Source organism: Saccopteryx bilineata, chromosome 7, assembly GCF_036850765.1.
Source record: "Saccopteryx bilineata isolate mSacBil1 chromosome 7, mSacBil1_pri_phased_curated, whole genome shotgun sequence".
Lineage (NCBI taxonomy): Eukaryota > Metazoa > Chordata > Mammalia > Chiroptera > Emballonuridae > Saccopteryx > Saccopteryx bilineata.
This window is the reverse complement of record NC_089496.1, coordinates 46,676,675-46,686,002: the sequence shown is the minus strand read 5'-3', so window position 1 is coordinate 46,686,002 and position 9,328 is coordinate 46,676,675. Positions and strand designations below refer to the sequence as shown.

At 39.1% G+C, this 9,328-nt stretch overlaps 1 long non-coding RNA gene across 2 annotated transcripts; it reads right to left on the bottom strand.

Annotated features, from left to right (window-relative positions):
- Positions 1–396: 396 nt before the first annotated feature.
- Positions 397–8,969, bottom strand: LOC136310923 (uncharacterized). Of its 2 annotated transcripts, none has more exons than XR_010726633.1 (4): positions 8,817–8,969; positions 8,365–8,592; positions 5,550–5,596; positions 397–732 (listed from the first exon to the last, which is right to left on the bottom strand). It is a non-coding gene; the product is annotated as an uncharacterized lncRNA (long non-coding RNA). The 2 variants fall into 2 exon arrangements; XR_010726632.1 differs by lacking the exon at positions 397–732 and adding an exon at positions 1,337–1,469.
- Between the last annotated feature and the right edge of the window lie 359 nt (positions 8,970–9,328).

Sequence of the window (9,328 nt, the reverse complement as noted above, 5' to 3'; positions counted from 1 at the left end):
TACATGTATGCATGTAGTATACGTGTTCAGCTGGTCCTCATTATTCACAGAATCTATATTTGTGAATTCACTATCCATATTGTGAATTGTGTTAAAATATGTATGTAACCCCCAAATCCATGCTCATGGCACTTTGGTGGTCCTTCACAGAAAGGCACAGAGCAATGAAAATTTGAGTCACCTGATGCACACTTTTCTAGCTGAGTTCAAACTAAGTGGCACTGCCTTTTTGTATCAGCTCACATACTATAAACCAGGGGTCCCCAAACTACGGCCCACGGGCCACATGTGGCCCCCTTAGGCCATTTATCTGGCCCCCGCCGCACTTCTGGAAGGGGCACCTCTTTCATTGGTGGTCAGTGAGAGGAGCATAGTTCCCATTGAAATATTGGTCAGTTTGTTGATTTAAATTTACTTGTTCTTTATTTTAAATATTGTATTTATTCCCATTTTGTTTTTTTACTTTAAAATAAGATATGTGCAGTGTGCATAGGAATTTGTTCATAGTTTTTTTTATAGTCCGGCCCTCCAATGGTCTGAGGGACAGTGAACTGGCCCCCTGTGTAAAAAGTTTGGGGACCCCTGCTATAAACAATGGTCTTTTGTGTGGTCTGCTTCGTGTCAAGTTATCCACATCTTTGTACTTTTGTTGGTGATTCTGTTGTTTAAAACGGCCGCCAGGTATCTGAAGTGTGGTCCAGGGTTCCTGACACAAGAAGGCGGGGATGTGTCCTACAAAGAAAAACGCACACGGCAGGTAAATTTCAATCAGGCACGAGTTATAGTGCTGATGGCCATGAGTTCAATGTTGGTGAAGCAACAGTGTATTTTAAAAGGGTGTCTTTAAACAGGTTATGTATTAATCAGTTCCGTAAAGTGCTGTGACAAGAGGCACGTAGGAACCTAACTGTGTATTTTCCTTGGGAGCAAGGTTCAATGTGTGTTAATTTCATAATTTTTGTTTGTGGCAACTTCTAGAACATAACTACCACAAATAACAGGAATAAACTATGTGTTTATATGTATAGTATGCATGTGTATATAATATGTGTGTGTATTTTGATATAGCCTCATCCTTATTCATTGAAATCTTAAAAGCTTAGCTTTTAGGTAAAATAAAGCTTAGCTAGTGGTAAATGATACTTACCATAAAGTACATTTTTGTAAAAAATTAGGGTTTAAAGGTTCTATGATTTAACTTTTGTTTTACTAGCAGTATTTTTGACCAGCAATAACTTAACTGCATCAACATGATAATGTTGCTTAACCACTGTTAGGAAGAATGGGTGTACGGGGCTATAATGGTTTGTGAATATAATTGCAAAAACACTTACTTGGAATATGACTACATTCCAAGCAACGTTTTTACTCCAGAAATCTGCCCAAGACTTTGTTATCTAGTTGATAAATGGGTTTTTGGTTGTAGTATTCTGTCCAAATCTCTTCGCCATGTCAACATAGCCAATACCCTGGAACAACAACTCAAGACTGAGTCAGATCTTGCCAAACATGGATTCCCCCTTTTGTGAAAGCCAAACCCACGTCCTCCCAGATCCACTCTCCCTCCCTGCTACCCTGTGAGGTGGAGCAAGACTGACCCTGCCACGGCAGTGGCCTCCGAGGACCTCCCCACCTCTCTCTCTCCCCCACGTTTGATGAGATCCTATTTTTACACCTCTTACATTTGGGAAAGAAATCAACTAAAAAATGGTTAAAAAGAAAAGAAAAAAAGACAAAGTTGTCATTTCTTATTTGATCATGTTTATAATTAAATTATAAAAGGCGGGCTGTGTGGTAAAAAGAGCTCTAAACTGGGGAGCGGGATATGAATTCCACTGACAGTCTTTTTAAGTTAAATTTATTGGGGTGACATTGGTTAATAAAATTACACAGTTTTCAAGTGTGCCACTCCATAATGTGTCGTCTGTACACTGCACTATGTGTTCAATGCCCTAAGTCAACTCTTCTTCCATCACCACTTATCCGATCTTAATGGCCTATTTCAGGTAGGTAAGTGACTTCACTAGGCTTGAATCTGCAAAGGTTGAAGTTGGATAAAATATTCTTTAGAGTCCCTTTTAGGCGAAAAATTCCAAGGCTCTACGCTTTAGCCGGACTATTCAAGGTAACCTTGAGGTTTTTCAGATCCCCTTGACATTAGAAAGATTTCTATTTTAGACTGTGAAAAATGCGTGAAAATAGAAGACATCACACTGGATCTGACAGGAGGGTCCCGTCCAGTGCTGGGTGGTGGAAGATTGTACGTTAGCTCTCCTCCGCCCTCTGAGTTTATAGGCATTATTTCTTTGTCGATTCACACACTCAGGAAATACTTTTGAGCCCCTGTTTTTTTTTTTTGCAGGCACCTAGAAAACCAGGTCTGCTCCTCATCCTTTAGCCAAAGCAGATGTGCAGGTGCCCACAGCTTGATAAAAACTTGGTGTTCAAAGTAGGTTAGTAATTTGAGATAAAATTTTATTTTTTAAAATTGTGCTCAATATTTTAAGCAATAATAGAAAGGTCAGCACCAAAAGGAAATGTTTTTCTGTTTAACTCAAAGGTGTGGAGCTAATTCGTATTTTATCATATGAGAAATTATGCGTGGCAAGCTGAGTGAACTGGCAACATATCTTTTAGATACTCTTGAGATATTTAAGGGACCGTAAAATCTGTCCGCTCTCCTTTCAGACAGCTATTCCTGGCCCATCCCTCCATCCCTTCCTCCCCCAACCAGGAGATTATGGCCTTTTTTTCTTTCTTTCAATAATCAATTATAAAATAAAGTCAGAAAATATTTGTTAAGTAATTTACTGTTGGACGATGATTTATTTTGCTCTGGGTGTCTAAATATTTATTTTATTGTTTTTGTTATTTTGATAAACTCCTCAACACCCTTTAGGAAACCAACTCTTAGCTTAATAAACATTGTGACATTTCTATGAACCAATTTAATGTTATCTGTTATATCTGTTTATATTTCACCCTGACTAAAGTGATTTGTTATTTTTGTGAGGGGTAAAATCTTCCAAATGTATATAATCTGCTATGTAGAGAATTGTATGTTTTCTTTTATTAGGTTTTATATTATCTCCTATATAAGTCAATCTTTGGCAAAGCAAATTATATTTTTCTATAGCTTACTATTTGTGTAGTCAAACTCTTGTAGTTTACTTATAAATTTATCTTCAGTTAGTGCCTTCATTTTTGTTACTTTGGTAATTTCTCTCCTTCATCTTCTCTGTACCTATAAACACTAGGGTAGTTATAAATTCAAGAATATTTGGCAATAAAAATAATTTCTTTCCCTAAGTCATCTGCCTATAGATTCAAACTTTTCCTAATTTAGAGTTTATGACATTGGGACATAGCTATTAATAAATGACCTTGGTAAGTAATGTTACCTGGGAGTCTTGAAATGCAGCGATTAAGATTTTACACAGAAATATTTTAACTACTTAGAATGCCAAGTATGGGAAAACAAGACCGCATATTCATGTAACCTTACTTCATGGAATTGAATTAATAAAAAAATGATGACAACAATTCCAGTGCCATGCGGACTTTTCTTGGATGTGGACTTTTCCTGGACTCCTGCTCCCTGTGACAGCTCCTAGCAGACCGAACTGTGGTTGGGTTGCATTTTTTTAGGGATTTGGCATGGTGATGGGGCCAACTTGGACTTGGTGAACATGTTAAGGACACTACTCTTTTATGGATTCTTGCTGTATTGGCCAAGAGTTTGCTTAAAGGCTTTTAATCACTGTAAAAAAAAATAGAAGACTGGATAAAGAAGATGGGGCACATATACACCATGGTATACTATTCAGCTAGAAGAAATGATGACATCGGATCACTTACAGCAGAATGGTGGAATCTTGATAACATTAGGCGGAGTGAAATAAGCAAATCAGAAAAAAACAAGAACTGCAGGATTCCATACATTGGTAGGACATAAAAGCAAGATGAAGAGACATGGACAGGAGTGTGGTGGTTATGGGGGGTGGGGGGAGGGAAGGAGGGAGAGGGGGAAGGGAAGGAGGGGTACAAAGAAAACTGGATAGAGGGTGACGGAGGACGATCTCTCTTTGGGTGATGAGTATGCAACAGAACTAAATGGCAAGATAACCTGGAAATGTTTTCTATGAATATATGTACCCTGATTTATTGATGTTACCCCATTAAAATAAAAATTTATTTATAAAAAAAGTCTCTTACTATTCAGCATATTTTTTTGTGTGAAAAAAACTAAATAGTTTCTATAGAAATAGTACTTTTATGATGTATTTTATCATTTAATTTTGCTAATGAGGAAAAAAACCCTACTCTTGCATTTACTGTGAATCCAAAACCTGTAATTCCTCTTAGAATCTACTTGAACTGAGGGAAAACGAGTTCTTTCAAGTTTTTATCCCCCATAGTTAAAAATTATTGGCCCTGGCTGGTTGGCTCAGTGGTAGAGCGTCGACCTGGCGTGCAAGAGTCCCAGGTTTGATTCTGGCTAGGACACACAGGAGAAGCGCCCATCTGCTTCTCCACCCCTTCCCCTCTCCTTCCTCTCTGTCTCTCTCTTCCCCTCCCGCAGCCAAGGCTCCACTGGAGCAAAGTTTGCCCAGGCGCTGAGGATGGCTCTGTAGCCTCTGCCTCAGGCGCTAGAATGGCTCTGGTTGCGGCAGAGCGATGCCCCAGATGGGCAGAGCATCGCCCCTTGGTGGGCATGCCGGGTGGATCCCCATGGGGCGCATGCGGGAGTCTGTCTGACTGCCTCCCCGTTTCCAGCTTCAGAAAAATACAAAAAAAAATAATAAAAAGAAAAAATTATTTGTCTTAAGTATATTTCTAGAATTAGTCTAAAAAAATAAGATTCTGCTAAGCAATTTAGCTGATTATTTTTGTTTCAGATAGTCAATATGTTAAATCGAATTCCTTAGTGTGATCTTGTGTTATCTTAAAACTCAAGTATAATGAATTGCCGCCCTCACTTTATAGAAGAGGGAGCAAATTCTTATATAATAAGACCTTTGCCATTCAATACTGTGTTCTGAGGAAGAGTATTAGGGAAGATAAGAATGCCTATTACAAGCTGTTCATCAACTAAAAATGTATCTGCTTTTGACATAACTAAGGTGTGGTTGATGTTTAATTGACTTGTTCACAGGAAGAATTTTTTAAATGCATAGAGTAATCTTTGACCTTTACTCTTCTGAGTCAACAGAGTATAAGAAAACTTTCAGTGTTTTTTTTTTTTTTTTTGCTCCTTCTCAAACACATCAGTGAATAGGGGGAGAACACATCACTAGAACTTCCATGTATATATGTGGATGCTAAATAATTTTTTATTCGCTATTTTATGATACCAAAGAGATGTAATTGTATTTTGCTTTGAGCTCTGTTATAATATATGTGTTCAGAAATATTAAATTTTGATGAAGAAAATGGGGGAAAATATTAAATAATGGAAACTACTATTTATTACTATCAATCAGACATCATGCTTAGTATTTTAAGCAAACCAGGAGTTTATTTAATGATGATAATGACGATGACAATACCTGACATCCGTTAAGCAGCCATCACGTGTCTCACATGTACTGGGCACCTGAAATACAATAGTCAACATATGAAAGACAGTCCATGACCTTAGAGAGATGGAGCTTAGTGACAAGGTGCGGACAGATCAGCAATTAAGATACAGTGTAGGGTGGGCTGTGATGGGAAAATACAGATGTCAGAAGCACATTGGGGAGATGTCTGGCTCAGGTATTACTGAGACATAAGGAGAGGTGTATATCACAGAAGACTCCCTGAATGAACTGATGTCAAAACCGGTATAAAAAGATGAACTGGCCACAGAAAGAAGGCCAAGAGTATTTCCAGAAGAAGAATGATCAGGAAGAAATGGCTAGAGGGTAGCATGCGCATGACCCTTTTAGAGGATGGGAAACTTTCAGTGCGGCAGGAGCAGAAAGCACAGACGTGGAGGGAGTGAAACAGAGGTTGGGGAGGGAAGTGTGAGCTGCTCATCAAGCCACACGGAGGAGCTGGACCTCAGGGCAGAGAGGGTTATGTCCTGCCAGTCATGTACGTTAGGAAGATCACACTGCTACCATTTAGATAAACGAGGATGTTGGGCAAGACCATTGGCAACAAAACAAGTTAGAAAACTTGCAGTCATTTGGCAAGAAAGTAATGAGAGTCTGACCTTTGGGCCGTGACATTGGGAATGGATAAAATGAGGTTTGATTAGAGAGACATTTGGAATGTAGATTAGTTGGGCTTCCAATGTGGGAGTTGAGGGAGAAAGGTATTGCCAAGTATCTGTCTTAGGTTTCTGGGAGATGAGGTTGGCATTTAGTAATATTAGGAACATTTAATAAAATTACGAGCTGGTTTTGGAGTCAGGGAAAATAGAGCACTAGTTCTGAGGAGCTGAGTGTTGTGTGTGTGTGTGGGGGCTATGAATAGTCAAACAAACCCAGAACTTGTTTATGCAGAAATAAAATGTAAGGAGGTTAAAATTACTTGTCCAAGGCCACGAAGCGGGACTTTAGCCCAGGAAGTTGGTTCCCAAGTCCCTTCTCTAAACTACTACTGTACACTCTATTCCTCAAAGCTCTGCGCACAACTCTTCTCTAGAGACACAGATGTTGACAGTCTGCGTTCTCTCAATTCTTCTTATTTGATCCTGTAGGACAGTGATGTGGGTTTCTGATTCAGCTGTGCCACTAACTGGGATTGTGGTCAACTTTCAGTATTTTTTTTTCTTTTAACTTTTTAAAGATGTTATTTCATTATGTCATGCCTTGCCTTTTTTTCTGATGAACTCTCCGATCCTCTGTGTATAATGTTTGATCTCAGAGCATCTCTGGATTATATAAAGGGAGAGAGACCCTGAGAGCATTGATTCTGAGAGAGTACTTCAATCTACCTTCTATTATAATTATTCATTAATACCATCCTACTGTCTTTTGGCCTCTCAGAAATCTCTCACAATTTATGGTTGACAAATATATTTTTCCTCCCCTACTTAACACTGATACGAAATTTTCCCTCTTACATTGCTTTACAGTCCTGCTAGTGAGACTTTGAAAGAGATGGGAGGTAAAATTGTTAATCTGCCATTTTAAAGCAGAATTGTCTGAGATTTTAAAAGGCGAGTTCTTAAAAAGCAAAGGGAACAGAGACTTCTCCTTCCAATTAGAACAAAGAGGGAGACAAAAGATTCTTATTCTCAAAAAAGCCTAGACAAAATAAAAATGGTTCTGCTCAGCGGGGCTAGTGAAGAGTGATTGGCCTAATATGCAGGTGCCCAAAAGAAGGTCAATATTTTAAAAATCAATCATATTTCTATCTACTAGCAATGAACAACTGAAAATTGAAATAAAAAAAAATCAGTACCATTTATAATGGCTTCAAAAAAAATGAAATACTGAGAGCATAAATATAACAAAATATTTGCAGAATCTGTATGTTAAAGACCACAAAACATTGGCGAAAGACCTCAGAGAAGCTGGATTATGTTTGTGTACCAAAGATTAAATATTAAGATGGCAATTTCCCCTAAACTGATCTACATATTTATTATAATTATAATAAAGGTCCTGGTAGGATTCTTAGTTATTGACAATATGATTTTAAACTTTTTATAGAAATCTGAAATAACTAGAATAGACAAAATAATGTTTAGAATGAGACACCAGGTTGGGAGACTCATGTTGTCCCATTGTAAGACTTACTATGAAGTATTTGAGACAATGAGGTATTTGCAAAAAAAACAGACACAGAGAAGAATGAACCAGTTAATTGTTGGTATAAAAATAAGATCAAAGGTAGTGTGTACGTGTGTGTGTGTGTGTGTGTGTGGGGGGGGGGTTTATAAAAATTTAAAAAGTAAAGTTGAAGCCTGGGGGAATTTTTGGAGTGAAGACACTGTCTGTATCTTGAATGTGATGGCTATTATACCATGCTACAATATGTTAAAACTCACAGAACTGGACACCATTAAGGGGGAATTTAAGCATCTGTAAATTTTCAAGGAATTAAAAAAAAATGTAAGGCCACAAAATAAAATAAACTGATTCTTATAATGCTAAAATATATGTTTTATGTAAAAATAATTCTAAGTAAAAGTCCGAAATGAAAGCACAGAAAATTTCAAAAAATGGGTGAGGGATTTATGAACAATGAGGTCCATTGAGGGAACACTACTGTCGGCAACCACTAGAGGCAGCACAGAGCTGCCTAAAGCCCTTCAGTCAAACCCAGCTAAGATCAACAGCAAAAGAATCACAACCTTCTTCCCTCCTTTGGAATTTTTTTCAGAGGGCACACTTTGCAATTCTGGGTTGCTTCCTTTGTCTTACTCACTGGTGTCGTGGGTGGCAAATAGAGTGGGCCGATGTGACCGCAGAAGCATTCCAAGTGGGTGCCGGAGACATTGTAGGTTTGAAGTGCCCTGCCTGGGCCCAGTGGACCCTGCATGCTAGAATGATCACGACCCCAGGCTTCTCCTTGGGGTGACGAATGGATGGTGGAGGGGAAGCTTTCTGAGTGAGCATGTGCTTCTGTTCAGACTTCTAACTCTGTCACTGGTGCCTGCAAACATGGAAACCAGAAACGTGGGATGGGACCCAGAAAATGTAAACATCCCAGAAGCGAACTTGCTTAGTGTGGCGGAATGCCTGAGGGGGCTGGGAGAGCCTGAGGGGGCTGGGAGAGCCTGAGGGGGCTGGGAGAGCCTGGGGGGGGGCACTGAGTGGAGAAAGCTGAGGACCAAAGAAAAGGCCAAATATCTGAGCGGATGCCAAACCCATCCTTACCTCCTCTTCCTCTTCTTGTGTTTCATTTTTTCTTCTCTCTTCCACATAGCTAGGTTGTGTAGTTCACATAGGTTCACAGAGAGTCAATGACCAAGCCAGGATTTAACTCTAACCCATCTGACCGCAGAGCCCACTGTCTTCATGACTGTCCTAGTCCACTTCTTCAAGAAATTTGAGTTAAATCCTCACTAGATCAACAAATATTTAATGAGTGTCACGTGCTGGGGCATGGCAGAGCCAGCAGAAACCGCCTCCTCTTAAAGAGTTTACTCCAGGGGCCGGGAACCTTTTTGGCTGAGAGAGCCATGAACGTCGCATATTTTAAAATGTAATTCTGTGAGAGCCATACAACGACCCGTGTACATTACGCATTATCCAATAAAAATTTGGTGTTGTCTCGGAGGACAGCTGTGATTGGCTCCAGCCACCCACAACCATGAACATGAGCAGTAGGAAATGAATGGATTGTAATACATGAGAATGTTTTATATTTTTAATGCTATTATTTTTTG